Here is a 7,896-nt window from a genome sequence, read left to right as displayed (position 1 = left end):
ACTTGAACCAAGGGCACTATTTCCTTCAGTCTCCCACTTGTCCTTAGGGACAAGTGTGCATTACCTAATTCCTTTGTCGCTCGATGCTTGCTCTTGAACATAAGGTAAGAGTTATCATCCTTATTATGTCCAGAGGTGTTTCTCGGTTTCAGAGTTCAACTGATCAAATAAACAGATAATCATATCCTATGATTCATCCGAGCACGGCCATGCATTTCACAGTTTCTAGCTCTCCGAGTGGCCTTGTACAACTTTTAAGCATCTCATCCCGATTTATGGGAGGACAATCCCAATCTTGTGATCTTGAGATTAGACTTCGAGTGGCCTTGCACAGTGGAATGCTTCTCTGGTTAGAAGCTCTTTTGAAAATATGGATGCAAATGCTATTTTGTCTGTTGAGTTACCATCTTCTCCAGCTCAAGATCGCTTGTATTGGACTGGGCACAAAACTAGAAATTTTACGATCAAGACTGGTTACGCTTTTTTACAACATGATGATATTCACTATCCCTCTTTTTCGGGTATTGATCAGAACAGGTTTATACCTTTTTTCAAGCTATTATGGGCCTTGAAAATCCTTCCGAAATGGAAGTTGTTTATTTGGAAACTGTTACGTGAAGGAATTCCAGTAAAAGAAAACCTGGAACGACGAGGTATCGTTTTGGATACAACATGTAATTTTTGCAGTGAACATTGTGAAGATGCACAATACATTTTTCGCTTCTGCAATTTGGCTTAAGATGTGTGGAGGAGTAGTATGCTATGCATATTCTCAAATTTTAATGAGGATCTTTCACTTCAAGAATGGATTCTCAATTATATCTAGCTATTTATTAGCTTGGATGGCAAGTTCAGTGATAGAGTAATCACCTTTATTGCAACATTGTGGGCCTTATGGGTTACACGAAATGCAAGAGTTTTTCGATCCAAACCTGGGGATATTCAGACAGTTCATGTTCACCTCAGACTAGCTATGGAGCAATCCACTACCTTCATCGGGAAAGATAAGGGAAATTTAGATTTCCTTCATACCCCTGAGTACCCTTCCACCTACCCTTCGGGTTTTTTCTTTGCTCATATTGGGGTAGAAATTTTGCCAATGCCTAGTACGATTATGCAAATAGATGGAGCGTGTAACAAGGTCACTTCAAGAGCTGGAATGGGTTGGATTCTCCAACAACCAGTTACATCAGGAAATGAAATTTGTGGAGGTTGCGACTATGGTCTAGGGCATTCGGCGCTACATGTTGAAGCAATGGCTTATCTGCGGGCTCTTCAATGGGCAAAGGATTCCTCCTTGGATGTCATTGTTCTGTATACTGACTCTGCTACTTTGGTTTCTTACTTACAGAGACAAGTTGTGCCTGATATACATCTCACTTGGACAGTGACATCTATTCTTGACATAGGTAAGAGTTTTAGATGTTGTATGGTTAATAAAGTGCATCGAGATCAGGTTTAACGGGCGCATGATCTGGCGAAAAGAGCTGCGAAGGATGGACTGCATTTTGTCTCAACATTTGGCGTTAGGCCTGATGGTTGATTTTTAGCTGTTTAATTTCTTGTATTTTTATCCTATGTCAAAAAAAAAAGTCTGTCTTTCAATGAATTTTAGAAATAATACGTTTACATTATCGACCATCCAACCATATTAAATCTCTACTCAAAGAAACCAACCCCTATTCAATCATTTTCTTTCCAAAATCGAAAGAATCAATCTCATATGAGCCACATAATCTTTGTCTCTACAATAAGAAGAGATCCTTCAATTCTCAAATTTATTATTGATCGATAAACTTACATATTCTGCACGATTTGTCTCAAATCAAACCTCAACTTCTTTGATTCAACTCGATCAACAAGAATGTTAGAGCTAGCAGAAGACGAGGTGAAGAACTTCTTCAAGGTATGGGCAATAGTTTTTATATCTTTAAGCTATTTTTATTACATAGGAAAGCTAATTCATCCAAAAGGTTATTCAAGATTAGTAGCAATAATCCCAATCATTGCTCTCTTTTTAGCACTTCCTTTTAATCTCACCTCTTTTCATCTTGGTGGTATGACTTGTTTCTTTATTGCTTGGCTTGCTAATTTCAAACTCTTGCTTTTTGCTTTTGATAGGGGCCCACTTTGCGCTAATTCTTCAATCTCATTCGCCAAATTTCTTGCACTTTCTTTCTTACCCATAAAAATCCAACAACACCCACCTCATAAAAAGTCATTAAAATCACACCCATCTATTAACAATTACATCATTGAAGGGATACTTTTATGTGTAATAATTAAAATCTATGATTATATGATTACATTCATCCAAAAATCATATGGCTAATTTTTTTCTTCCACTCATATTTCACCATAGAATTATTCTTTGCATTCCTAGCAACATTGGCTAATATTTTGTTAGGGTTTGAACTCGAGCCACAGTTCAATGAACCCTTAATATCAACCTCATTGTAAAGATGGCTGTGGGCCGGGCCGGCCCGAAGCCCGACCCAACCCGGCACGAAAAAAGCACGGCCCGACACGAGCACGCAAAAAGCATGGCCCGGCACCGGCACGAAGTCGTGGGCCGTGGGCCAGGCCTGGGCCTTACTTTTTTTGGAAAAAGCACGACAAGGCACGGCACGACTCGACCCGGCACGACAAAGCACGTTAAATTTAGTCAAATTATCCTTAGGCACGACGGGCCGGCCCGGCACGGCACGAAAGCACGTGGGCTTGGGCCGGGCCTGGGCCTTATTTTTAACTTTTCGGCCCGGCACGGCACGACACGAAACAACGTGGACCTGGCGTGGGCCCGACACGGCCCACAACCATCTTTACCTCATTGCAAGACTTTTGGGGTAAGAGATGGAATATCATGGTGACAAGGATACTTAGGCCTACGGTGTACCTTCCCACACTAGAGTACTCCACTAAGGTCGTTGGACGCACGTGGGCCCCACTTACGGCGGTGATGTCCACGTTCTTTGTGTCAGCCATTATGCACGAGCTCATCTTCTACTACTTGGGGCGCAACTGGCCCACATTTGAGGTGACGTGGTTCTTTCTCCTGCATGGATTATGTCTCTGTGTTGAGATTGTCGCTAAGAAGTTAGTTGGTGGAAAATGGAGGATTCCACGGTGGATTTCCGGCCCTGCGACGGCGTTGTTTGTGGTGGGTACTGGGTTTTGGCTGTTCTTGCCGCCCTTATTGAAGGCTGGCTTGGATACTAGACCGTTTCAAGAGTTTGCGGCTATTGCCAAGTTTGTAAGGAGTTAGAAGGAAACTCTCACATTTTGAGTAGTTTTGCTGCTTCTGCAGTTGCACATTAACTTGTGAATTATGGTACGAACTACGAAGTACCTTTTTTTTTCCCCACCGGGCATGTATTCCACACAGGTTGGTATGTAACACCACTAAGGCTCCGTTTGGTAGGCCGTAAAACGTTTTCATTGTAAAATGCTTTTCCATGGAAAACATTTTTCAAAGGAAAACACAATTCCAAACTAGTTTTCCTTTGTTTGGAAACTTCAAGGAAAATGAGAGAAGATGGTGAAGATTGAGGGGAAGAAATGAGAGGGAGGTAAGGAGGAAAGAAGGAAAAGTGGTTTCCCTCACTTTCAAATGGAAAATGGTTTTCCACCTTTGAGGGAGTAATGGAAAATTGTTTTACATCCCTTACCCAACCAAACAATGTAAAATGATTAAAAAGAGGAAAATCGTTTTCCATGAAAACGTTTTACGCCCTACCAAACGGAGCCTAACACAAGGATTTAATTACTTTATGCTCCTTCGTAATATGTTTTTGAAAGTTGAAATTAAAGTGCTTGTAGAAGCTTTTGTTTCTACCCTACTGTTAAATAAGGAAAATTTATTTACTTTCTTAAAATTATTATTGTTAATTTGTTTGTAGTTTGAATATAATTATGACATTAACATCAATGGGATTATATATAATGAGGTTAACTTTCGTTGTTCCTGTCATAACGGAAGCAAAGAAAGTTTAAAGAATGCAAATAAGAACGCAAAGATTTTACGTGGTTCACTAACAGTGTGTTAGCTATGTCCACAGGCAGAGGAGAGGAAAGTTTTATTGATCTTGAGAAGTACAGATTACAGAATACAACTAGGTTATGCCCTAGAGAGTTTATATATTACTTTCTAAACAGATGCGAAAAAGCCCAGAAAATAGGCAAAAAATCAATAACCCTGCTGGGACGTTGCAGCAAGGGACTTGAACGATTCAGGACATTATTCTAACAGTTTCGTTGATTAATTTCTCCCTATTAATGATAAATTATGCTTCTTGGAAATGGAAATGCTACCCCCCTCTGGCCTCTTGTAGGTGAAAGTTTTCTCGGAGTTATCATGTCACATGACACAGGGCAAATGGTGAAATGGGACCTTAGGCCTTTGATTATCAAAGAGCATGGTTTGAAGTTTACGAGTAATTGGCAATATTGAATGGACCCAATGGGTCAACTTTGGTATTGTTGCCAACTTCCCCTTGTGCAGCACGAGGTCCGTTCAAGCATCTATATATTTCTATGGAATATTTCAGTCTTTTAGACACATTGTCAAATGTGAAGTAAATAAGTGATATATATACTTCCATTTTCTGTACCAAGAATTAATTTATATCTTGTAAAGCATGTTTTAATAAGTTTAATCGATCATGTTCAAATAAATTAAATCCCGGCCAAGTCTTACTTCTCCGTCAAATAAGTTTAATCAGGTTATAAGAAGTTCATATAATAGGTTCAATTTGTATAAGTTCAAAATATTTTAAGAGTAGAGAACACACATAGTAAAGCATTTACTGTTCAACCATGTTTAAAAAGTTCTTATATTAAGGTTCTGTTCTTTAGAGCTCAATTGAACTAAACTAAACGAAAATTAACTAAACTTAACTTAACTGAACTTAATAAATAATACTTCCTCCGTCTTTTAATACTCGCAACGTTTGGACTTTTGCCACTATTCATATAATTTACTTTGACTATTCGTAGTGTTTTTTATATAAGATAAAACATAGTCATGTGTGATCTTGTTAGATTTGTCTCAATGTGTATTTTCAAAATATCAACTTTTTATAATTTTTGCATAAAGAGAATTTAAGATATAAATGATCAAAGTTGTGCATTGGCATGCGTGAAACTAACAAACGTTGCGAGTATTAAAAGACGGAGGAAGTAAGTAATAAATAAAAAGTAATAAATTATAAACAATAAATTATTAACAATAAATAATAAATAATGAATAATTAATAACTAATACAGAGTAATCCATAATATATTAATTACTAAATAATACTCCCTCCATTCCTTTTTGTTGTTCCCGTTTCCTTTTTGGACATTCCTTTTTGTTGTTCCCCTACTGAATCTTTACTATTTTTGGCCATTGTTTTTTTACCAAATTAATTACCATAAGATTCTCCACTATTAACCAAAAAACCCTAAGATTCTACCATTTTTCCAACCTAAATTTCACCAATTTCATTAATTTATTCATCCCCTCTTCCCAATTCACCCGTCACTATCTACATCTCTCTCTTCTTTTCAACCGGATCTCCTTTACTTTTCTCTCTCTCCTCCTTCCTCTCTCTGTTTCTCTCAAAAACATCAAGATGTTCTTCATTTTCCATCTCCCTCCTCTCACTTTTCTCTCTCCCTCCTCCTTCCTCTCTCAGTTTTCTCTCTCCATTTCTCTCAAGAACACTAAAATGTTCTTCATTTTCCATCTTCCTCTCACGTTTCATTCTAGATCGCCGCCACCACCACCACCCTCCGAAAAAAGCTATAGAATACGTATTATGGCTTTAGATGGTGAAATTCGACCATGGTGGAATTTGACCTCTAAATCCTCAAAATTGTGATATTGAGATGAATTGGGTATTAATTTATTTTTGTGTTCGTGTTTCAAATTTTTAGGTTTGATTTTGTCGAACTTTTGACGAATTTCTGGGTTGTTTTTTGTTGATTTTGGTCGAGTTTTTTGGGTTAATTTTTGTCGAATTTTTTGTTGATTTTGGTCGAATTTTTGTCGTATATTTTGGGTTTATTTTGGTCGAATTTTGGGTTGAATTTTCTGGAATTTTTGGGTTGATTTTGGTCGAATTTTTTGTCAAAATTTTTGGTCTAATCTTGGGTTGAATTTTCTCGAATTTCTTGTCGAATTTTTGGGTTGATTTTGGTTGAATTTTCTCGAATTTCTGGGTTGAATTTTTGGTTGAATTTGCTCGATTTTTTGGGTTGAATTTGGGTTGAATTTGTTCGTATTTCTGGGTTGAATTTGTTGTTTGATTTTCTGGGTTGAATTTGTTGTTTGATTTTCTGGGTTGAATTTGTTCGATTTTCTGGGTTGAATTTGTTCGATTTGGGTTGAATTTGCTCGATTTTCTGGGTTGAATTTGTTCGTATTTCTTGGGTAAATTCTGCTCAATTTTGTTGTCGAATTTGTGGGTTGATTGTTTTCGAAATTTCTGGGTTGAATTCTGCTCGATTTTGTTGTCGAATTTGTGGGTTGATTGTTGTCGAAATTTCTGAGTTTTTTGTTGGATTTTCTTATTTTTTGGTTGATTTTTCTGGTTCGAATTTTCTTGAATTTTCTGGTTCGATTTAGAGTTGTTCGAATTTTTGTTATTTTTCTGGTTCGAATTTAATCTGATTATTTTGTTAATAATAAAAAAAAATCTCCCATTTATCTTATTTCTTTTAAATTTTGTTTCTCTTTACTTTATTTTAAATATATAATCTCTTACACCTAATTATTATTTTTACACCCAATCATTACTCATATCCCAATACAACCAAAGATACCAATTTTCCTAAAAACCACCCAACATTTCTTAGTGGAACACCAAAAAGGACCGGAGGGAGTAAATTTTAGTAATTAATAATAAATAATAAGCTATATGCATATGGAATAATAATAATAATAATAATAATAATAATAATAACAATAACAGAGGCGATTAGGGCACGATGGTGTTCTTCGCCATCTTCACCGGCGACGTGTAGGGGTACCCGGCGTATCCAGTGGTGGTTCCACGGCGGTTCAGTGCTACCACGAAGGTAATCGGCGGTTATAGGTGCAGTTCCTAGGAGAATTATCAGCGGTTTTTGGGTGCAGTTTCACGGTGCAATTCTCAGCGGTTATAGGTGCAGTTTCAGCGTTTAGGCTGTCCATTTCCGGCGACATCGATACTGGATAACGGCGAGTTCGAAGGCAGTTCAGGAGTTTGTTGTGCAGTTTATTGTTGAGTGTGAAATTGCGACTTGGTTGCGGTTTGAAATAAGCGACGGTGTTGTGGCTATAGGTGCAGTTTATTGTTGTGGTTCGACGACAGTTTCCGGCAGCAGTGAACCTTGTTCCGGTGTGTTTGGGATTTTCAGTTTGAATTAATACGGTGGTGTTGTTCGTTCGGTTGCGGTGGTTTATTCGTTCTCTGTGTGGTATTGTTCTGTTTCGATCGACGGGTGTTTCAGTGTTTGTTGTGTTGGTGTGCGGTTGTCTTGCGGTTACAGTTGCTGTGTTGGTGCAGAGTGGTTGTTGTGTTGGTGGCGGTTGCATTTTTGGGTAGCCCGCTTGTTGTGGCGCAGCCAACCTCAGGGTCTCATTGGTTGTGCATTGTCGTTGTGTGGTCCTTGCTAGTTTGGGCATACCGAATTGCCAAAGTTTGGTGTGTTCTTCAGCCATCACCACGGCATACCCGTGGTAAAATTAAAGAAACAAAGTGGTTTGTGTTGCGAAGTGACGGTGGTTTTGTGGCGAAATCAGTTTCAGTTTTGGGCGTTGAGTTTCTTGCAGTTTGGTGCTGTCGATTTCAGTTTCGGTGTTCAGATTTTGGTAATTCGGTGTGTTCAGTTTCAGTTTCCGGTGCAGTGACGTTGGAGTTACTTTTTGGTTGA

General features: G+C 38.2%; 1 pseudogene; it reads left to right on the top strand.

The window, feature by feature from the left end:
* Positions 1–1,864: 1,864 nt before the first annotated feature.
* Positions 1,865–7,896, top strand: LOC130463093 (acyl-CoA--sterol O-acyltransferase 1-like; annotated as a pseudogene).

Source organism: Spinacia oleracea, chromosome 6, assembly GCF_020520425.1.
Source record: "Spinacia oleracea cultivar Varoflay chromosome 6, BTI_SOV_V1, whole genome shotgun sequence".
Lineage (NCBI taxonomy): Eukaryota > Viridiplantae > Streptophyta > Magnoliopsida > Caryophyllales > Amaranthaceae > Spinacia > Spinacia oleracea.
Note: the sequence above shows the minus strand (reverse complement) of the source record. Positions and strands in the feature narration are given on the sequence as shown.